The 8,575-nt window shown below is 41.8% G+C and overlaps 1 pseudogene; it reads right to left on the minus strand.

Annotated features, from left to right (window-relative positions):
• Nucleotides 1-1,419: 1,419 nt before the first annotated feature.
• On the minus strand, nt 1,420-2,512 carry LOC106736086 (protein SET-like; annotated as a pseudogene).
• Between the last annotated feature and the right edge of the window lie 6,063 nt (nt 2,513-8,575).

The raw sequence follows: 8,575 nt of genomic DNA on the forward strand, positions 1-8,575 counted from the left end.
TGCACGCCCTTCTCCTCCATTCTCCTCTTGGGATCTTGGATGTGCATGCACATGCGCCTGGCGTGAGTTTAAGTCACTGGGCCCAGGATTCAAACTGCAGTCGACTACATGGGAGTCCAGTGACATAGCCATTACACCATCTGCTGGTCCTGAGAGAATTTTATTTTTAAAAATGTCATCTCAAACTTCAAGAATGTTCACTAAATATCACAATTAAACATGCCAAAGGAGAAGCCATGTTGTCAAAATGCCCACTTAACCCACCCAAAGATCTCAAACCCACTCTTTGCTCACCTTCTATAACCCCATTTTTAAAAGACTTTTCTTCTTTTCTTCTTTTTTAGGGTTTTTGCCTTAGGGCATGTGCACTTGCTGGAGATACATAGACAGTGAGAGAGAAAGTGAGAAATCACTCTCCAGGGAGGATGGCCATGCCACAATTCCTTCTTTCCCATTGTCCTCCTGGGATTTTGAGTATGCATGCACACAGGCCCAGCATGAGTTTTAAACTACAGAGTCTGGGACTTGAACTATGGTTGACCATGTGGAAGTCAAACACTTTAACCACCACACCAGCTCTTGGCTCCAATTTTTTCTTTTCTTAAACAAGAGAAAGTAGATAGATACATGTTGATGTATGTTAACTGTCCATATTTACAGAGACACAACGTAATCTCGGAGCCTAATATACACAGAAAGGAATAAAGCTAGAATTCTATGCACTACTACACAGGAGCCCAACACCTTCCAGCGTCCAGCAGAGCAAAGGGAGCAGAGATTTCTCTTTTTTTTCCCACAGAGCACAGTGGTGTTGATTTCATACAGTTTTTGTTGAGACAGGAAGGGATAAAAATAAATTTGGAACAGAAAGTTGTAGAGATTCTTTTTCTATTGTATTCTGCTCTAGGTTTTTCCCCCTAAAATAAATGAAAAACCGGGGTATAGAGAAGAGACCTCAAGAACAGAGTGATTAGAACAAGAGGGGGAAAGAAAAAGGAAAGAAAGAAAAAAGAAAAAAAGACTGCAACTTGCTCCTGGTGACTGGAGAAACTTTTATTTATTTATTTATTTATTTTAGAGAGGGTTTTTTTGTTTGTTTGTTTGTTTTTGTTTTGTTTTGTTTGTTTTTTTGCTATAGGGCGCGTGCGCTTGCCAGACAGACAGAGAGAGACAGAGAGACAGAAAGCAAGAAATCACCCCCTGGGGGGATGGTCATGCCGCAATCCCTTCTCCTCCATTCTCCTCTCAGGATCTTGGGCACGCACACACACGCCCCTGGCGTGAGTTTAAGCCACTGGGTCCAGGACTCGAACCACGGTCGACTACGTGGGAGTCCAGTGACATAGCCATTAAGCTAACTGCTGGTCCCCCTAGAGAAACTTTTTAAAGGAGAATGATTGGAATCCATCAGTGTTTTACCAGTCATCTTCTCCTCTGCCCTCCTCTCCTTCCTCTCCTTCATCATTATCTTCATCTCCCGCCCCAGAGGTTTTTGCCTTAGGACACATTTGCTCATTGGAGAGAGAGAGACAGAGAGACAGTGAGAGGGAAAGTGAGAAATCACCCCTCTAGGGGGGATGGCCATCCTGCAATGCCTTCTCCTCCATTCTCCCCTGGGATCTTGGGCACACACACACACACACACACACACACACACACACCTGGCGTGAGCTTCATGCACCGAGTCTGGGACTCAAACTTGGTCAGCTGTGTGGAGGTCTAGCAATGCAGCCGCTATGCCATATGCTGGCCCCCATCTTCATCTTCTTTATCTTAATCTTCAACCCCTTCTTAATCAGGACCTTCCAATCCTCCTCCTCCTTCTCCTTCTCATCTGTATCAGGAACCAAGCAGTACTGTGATGGATTTGACCAAATGTCATCTTTGATGACCTACCCTAACTAATCTGTACCTGCATCAGAATGGTCAGGAAACCAAGTAAAGATGTACTCTGCTTACTCACACTGCCTCTTCCTGCTGGCTTTATTCCACGTTGGACTTGAATGTTTCTTCACATCCTTTCCAGATTTCTATTTGATTTCAGTGGACTTTGAAGATGGATCACCACTCTCATTCAGATGAAATTCTTTGGAGATAATCGTTTTTTTTTTTGAAATAAGGATTCTCATCAAAATAAAAATCTATTCTATAACCTGATACAATTATCTTCAAATCCTGTTACTTCGACTTTGGTCAAATACAGCAGCACTTCTTCATCTTTCTCCTCAAGCAGTGTAGACACTTGTGGGTGATTGACAAAAGTTGTTACCCCCAAATTTTAGATTTTGGCTATCACTTCTTACCTCTTTCTGAAAAAATAGTCAGCAAAGTTTGCTGTATTTCTGTTCTACTTTCAAAATCTCCTCACTGGCTTGTTCGCTAAGTCTATTTCACTTTGTACTTCATCGATATGTTCAGTTGCTTCTTGTTGCTTTTTATATCCTTTGGGTAAGTCTGGAGAGGCTAATGCCTCCTCTGGCCTTAAGGGAGGGAGAAGTCTTGATTTCTTCATGAGAGAAGACTATCTCTTGGGGGCCACGCTTCCTGGAAGGTCCAGGCACTAGATTCAAAGATCTCCTTGCTCACAAGAAGAATCTCTGAGAAATGAGAAGAGGTTTATGCCTTTAATTCAGAGGAAAAGGGTTGACTCACCTCTAAGTCTTTAGCTTGAAGCCCATGGATTTAGAATTACTTGTAAAAATGAGGTGACTAATTTAACATGATCTATTCTATCCTTAGAGTACAATGAATAGAAGATTGCATGCAGAGTGGATATTGGTGGACATCCTACTAGGCCAACTATGAAAAAAGAAATGGAGAAAGCAGAAGATTTGCCACCTATAATTCTGGGGCTTGAGTGAAGAGGCAAATAGACTGACTTGCCTTAAAAACCCCGAGGGCCTCACTATCACAGCACAGCTGAGGAGCTGGAATCCATAACGATGCCTTTGTGGGTCAGATTATGTCTAGGGTTATGTTTGAAAGACATGATTCATATAATATGTTAGAAATATTTTTACCATCATGAATATCATCATTTTCATTCTCTTTAGAGATAAGTCAGAATTCTCTTTAAAATTTGCATAGATCACCCTTTAATGAGGCTGAACATTTAGATAGGATCATATCATAAAGGATATCTCTGCCATGCTAAAAAGGTTACGTTATCCTGGTTGCAATGAGTGGTTGAAGAATCATGGGCTGGGGAGTGAAGAGATTAGATCTTTTGTTGTTTGTTGTTGTTTTGTTTTGTTTTAGGAAATTCCTGCAGAATACTGCTGAGGTGGGAAGATGATAGGTGATGCCCGGAGCTATGGAGGTCAGTTAGGAGGCTTTTGTAATATTTCAGGAGGACAGAGGAGTGCTTGAGCCAGGGTAGTAGAGTGAGAATGTAGAAGATACAGATTTATTGGCTGTGAGAACAAAACCAGTATCCAATTAGATATGCAGATAAGTGAAGGGTGATTTAGGCTGTTCTGAGTAAATGGGAGGTTGGTGGCGACATCTAAGATAGAAATAAAGGTGCGAAGGGGGCTGAGAAGATGATGAATTTGATCTTGGTGGTACTAAGTTAGAGGAAACTGTGAAACATGCAGATTGGGACACAAATGTAGGCCCAGACTGAGGAAATGGATTTGAGAAATAACAATATACAGAGGTCGATCATTTCTTGAATGCGGGTGAGAAATTCCAAGGGAGAGGGAGAATATGTAGAACAAAGATCAGAAGGAGAGCTAATAAAGAAATTAAGGAAAATGGAGGGGCCAGTAGATGGTGTAGTGGTTACGTTACTGAACTCCCCTATGGATGACCATGGTTCAAATATCAGACATAGTAGCTTAAAACTCATGCCAGGTGCGTATGTGTGAATGTCCAAGATCCCAGGAGGGGAGTGGAGGAGAAGGTTTTGTGGCATGGCCAGCTCCCCTGGGGGGTAGCTTCTCACTTTCCCTCTCATCATCTCTGTTTCTCTCTCTCTCCAGTGAGCACATGCACCCTAAGGCAACAACCTCTACACACGCACACACAAAAAAGAATGGAAAATGGAGAAAACTGACCGAGGCCTGAGAAAATATCTAAGAAATCAGTTCCTTGGACCAGAAATATAAGTAAAGATCCCTATCAGGGCCAGTCAGTGGTGCAGTGATTAAAAATGACGCTGTGAGGCCGACCCATATGGTAACGTTCCAACTTCACATTCAGAGACCTTCTCGAGTGTGCTGGGCATGTGTGTGTGCCCATGATCCAGGGCTGACTGAGGATGGGGCTTGATTGTGGTATGGGGACCCTGTTAAGGTCCTATCTCTCTCTCTCTCTCATAGAAGAAAAAGAAATCCTGTAAATTCAAGGTCCTTAGAACAATGAATTATCTTTCCTCCTTAAATGGTTATTTCTAATTTGATGGCTATTAACTGTATTTCCTTATACTTTTTAAAAAATACTTACGTATTTAATTGTATTTACTTCTTTTTTTTTTTTTTTAAGTTGATGACAAGGGGAGGAGAGAGAGAGAAAGTAAGAAAGCAAACCACTAGGTCCAGAACTCGAACCATGGCTGGCCATGTGGGAATTCAATGCCTTAACCATGAAGCCACCAGCTGACCTGTCCTTATACCTTTTCATGTATTAAGTTACACCAAATTCTTTCTGCAGCTAGGTAAGGTATAAATTATAAATAAAAATGTGTGTTACTTGACTCATAGTTTTTTGACCTTTGTTCCTAAATTTTATGTGTAGAGGGGATTATACTGACTTCCTGTTATATTGATTTTTCTTTTCTAAACATTCAAGTTCTCCTTCAGAGAGAGAAAAAGAGAAAGTGAGAAAAGCGCTCTCATATAGGATGGTCACACCTCAATCCCTTCTCCTTTTCTCCTTTTGGAATTTTGGGCATGTACATGTGCCCAGTTTGTTTCACTTTCTTTAATATATAGTTTTAGATATGGCTAAAGGTCCTTCTGTTTGATCCGATTTTTCACTATACTATGCAATAATAATAATACCATTTCTTTTGAGAGAGAATTCAGTGTTCTAGGTGCACTAATGAAGCAGAGTTTGGTGATTACATTCTGAGTTATTAGAGTATCAAAGACTCCAACACAGCCAAGTAGCACATTATTGTCTGAAATATGGGTTAGTCCTGTGACAGTGCTTCTGCAATGTGAGCACTCTTGTATTAAATTCCCTGTGGCAGTCAACACTGAGTAGTGCACCTGGTTGTCCCCTTTGCTTAGAAGGAAAAATGGCCTGATGTGCAATTGTATACCAGTTTCTGTGTGTGGCTAGTGGTTTGGCAGGATGATCAGGGACTTGGAAGGAACATGACTGGAAATCGGTGACAAGCAAGTCTGGAAAAGAGGTACATGAGTAGACCTCTCTGACTAGGCTAAATAAATAAATAAATAAATGAAGATACGTGTGTCTCCTGTGAATGCTCACCAAAGGGCAACCTCAGCAGAGGAGGATTTTGATAATCAAGTGGTTAGGATGACCTGTTCTGTGGACACTAGTTGGCCTCTTTCTCTAGCCATCCCTGTTATCACCCAATGGGCTCATGGGCAAAGTAGCCAATGTAGTAGTGATGAAGCTCAGAATGTGGGCTTTCACTGATCAAGGCTAACCTGGCTATGACTACCACTGAGTGCCCAACATGTCAGCAACAGAGACCATCACTGAGCCCCTAATATGGTACCATTGCCCAGGGTGATTAGCCAGCTACCTGGTGGCAGGGGACTACACTGCCAATTGTGAAAGGGGCAATGCTTTGTTCTTACTGGATAGACCCAGAGTCTATCCAGTAAGAACAAAGTCTATCCACTCTGGGTATGGATTTGCCTTCCCTGCATGCAATACTTCTGCCACGATTACCATTAATAGACTTATGGATTGCCTTATCCAATGTCATAGTATTCTCACAGCATTGCTTCTGATCAAGGAACTCCCTTCACAGTTGAAGAATTGCAGCAATGGGTTAATGCTCATGAAATTCACTGGTCTTACCATGTTCTCCACCAGTCTGAAGCAGTGGACTTGATAGAATGGTGAAGTGGCCCTTAGAAGATGACTACAGCACTAGCTAGGTGACAATACTTTGCAGGGCTTGGGCAATGTTCTCCAGAAGGCTGAATATGCTCTGACTTGGTGTCTAGTGCATGGTGTGATTTTTCTCATAGCCAGGATTCATGACTCCAGGAGTCATGGGATGGGAATGGGAGTGACACCATTCACCATTATCCCTAATGACCCACTAGCAAAATTTTAGCTTCCTGTTCCTGAGAACTTACACTCTGATGACCTAGAAGTCTTAGTTTCAGAGAAAGTCCCAGAAGAGTCACAATAATGACTCCATTGAGTTGCAAGTTAAGACTACCACCCAGCCACTCTGGGCTCCTTACGCTTCTGAATCATCAAAGAAGAGAGTTGCTATTGGTGGGGTGGTTGATCCTGACTACCAGGGGGAGATTGGACTATTCCTCCATAATGAACACGGGGTAGAGTATGTACGGAACACAGGAGAACCATTAGGGCATCTCTTAGTATTACCATACCCTGTGATTAAAGTCAATAAAAAACATGAAGACCCAATTCAAGTAAGACAACAAATGGCCCAAACCATTCAGGAATGAAGGTTTGGGTCACCCTTCCAGGTAGAGGACCACAACCATCTGTGGTGCTTGCTGAGGGCAAAGGGAATACTGACAGGGTAATAGAAGGTAGTTATAAATACCAGCTATGGTCATGTGACCAGTTTCAGAAACAAGGATTATAATTGTCATTTCTTCTTTATTTTGTTATGGCTATGTTTGTGTGTAAATATTAAGCAAATATATTTTTCATCCTTCTCTTATTCCCTTACATAACATAAAATGTATTGATTTTATATCTTGTGTACTACTAGTTTTTCTTCACAGTATTTGTCATAGGCTATCAAGGAGAGAAGTAAATATCACAAAATGACTTTGTATCCTCTTATGGGAAGGAGTTAGTGAATTTTTGGTTGGATACTGGATAGTTAGATCATGTTAGCCTGAAGTGTGACCTTGACATTGTCATTATTCAAGGATTAAGTATTGTTTAAGGAGATATCTATATGGGCCAAGTTGATAAGGGCTGGATTTAGATGAGTAAATTTTTTTTTATTTTTAGTTTTTTGCTATAGGGTGTATATACTCACCAGAGAGAGATAGCAAGAGAGAGGGAGAGAGAAGGAAAGTGAGAAATGGTCACTCCACAATCCCTTCTCTTCCACTCTCAAGATTTGGGGGACGTACACACACCCATTTGGCATGATTCTTAAGCCACCAGGTCTGGGACTTGAACCATGAAGCTGACCGTGTGGGATCCAGCATCTTAACCTCCATGCCATCTGCTCATCTGGGTAATTTTTTTTATCTTTGCCAGAGAGTGCATGCACTTGCCAGAGAGAAACAGAAAGAGAAGAGAAAGGGAAAGTGATAAAGCATTTTCCATGGGGGATGGTCAAGCCCAATCCCTTGTCTTCTATTTCTTTTTTCAGCTTTCTGGGTATATACGCACAGGTGCCCCACATGTTACTCAATCCACTGGGTCTGAGACTCAAACCACGCAATTGCCATGTGAGATCCAGCTGCTTTAACCACCAGGCCACCGACTGGCCCAGAATACCAGTTTTAGAAAGTCACATATTCTTCCCAACTCTGCTTTTGTGTCTCTGGATTGCTATCCAAATCTCTTGCAGATGTCTGGAATCAAATGAGTAAAGTGTACGTGGTGCTTCCATGGCAATTAAGCACGTTAATGAAAGGAACAAGGTGGGAGTGTTGAAAGGTGGGTGGCTTGCGGCCTCCCCAAGATCTCAAGGGACTTAGAACATGGCATGTGGCAGAGAACAAGCCACTTACAGGACTGTCCTGGTGACGCAGAAAGTCCTACATCCCTTGTTGCAGCTCAGCCGCTAGCTTCCATTGCTTTCCTCTGTCTCCACCAGTCAGGCAGCTACTGACTTCAGAGGGCAGTCAATTTTTATGTCAGCCAAGACAGGAGGATTCTGCCTGTCAGAGGCCTTCTTGTGATCTAACGATTTCACAGTCAGGGCAGAGCATGATGACAAGACGTGAAGTTCTAAATTAAACCAGTTGCCCTTAGGATCTCTTAGAGATGATTTATTCCCAGGGATTTATTTTCCACTGTTATAACATATGCACATGGGTCTTTTGTCCATTGCATATTGTGAAAATATCTAAGATGCATTTGAGGCTATAACACAAAAGTCATTTCATAGAGTTAACACAAAGCATTATTCCAATATTACTAGTCTGAAAAAAGTCCATCAAAGCTTTTCCTAGTGTGAATTAAAATAGTTAATGTAATTTAAAACTTTTATTATCAACTCCAGGTCATCCGAAAATGATTTCTCTTCTAATCTCCCCTACTAAGAATATATCTTTTCTTTTTTCTTTGTTGTTTCTCTTTCTTTCTTCTTTCTTCTTCTTCTTTCTTTCCTTCTTTCCTCTCTCTCTCTCTCTCTCTCTTCTGTTTCCAGAGGGCAAGCATGCTCACCAGAGAGGGAGAGAGAAAGCATCCCTCAGTGAGGCGT

Source organism: Tupaia chinensis, unplaced genomic scaffold (genome assembly GCF_000334495.1).
Source record: "Tupaia chinensis unplaced genomic scaffold, TupChi_1.0 Scaffold000634_1, whole genome shotgun sequence".
NCBI lineage: Eukaryota > Metazoa > Chordata > Mammalia > Scandentia > Tupaiidae > Tupaia > Tupaia belangeri.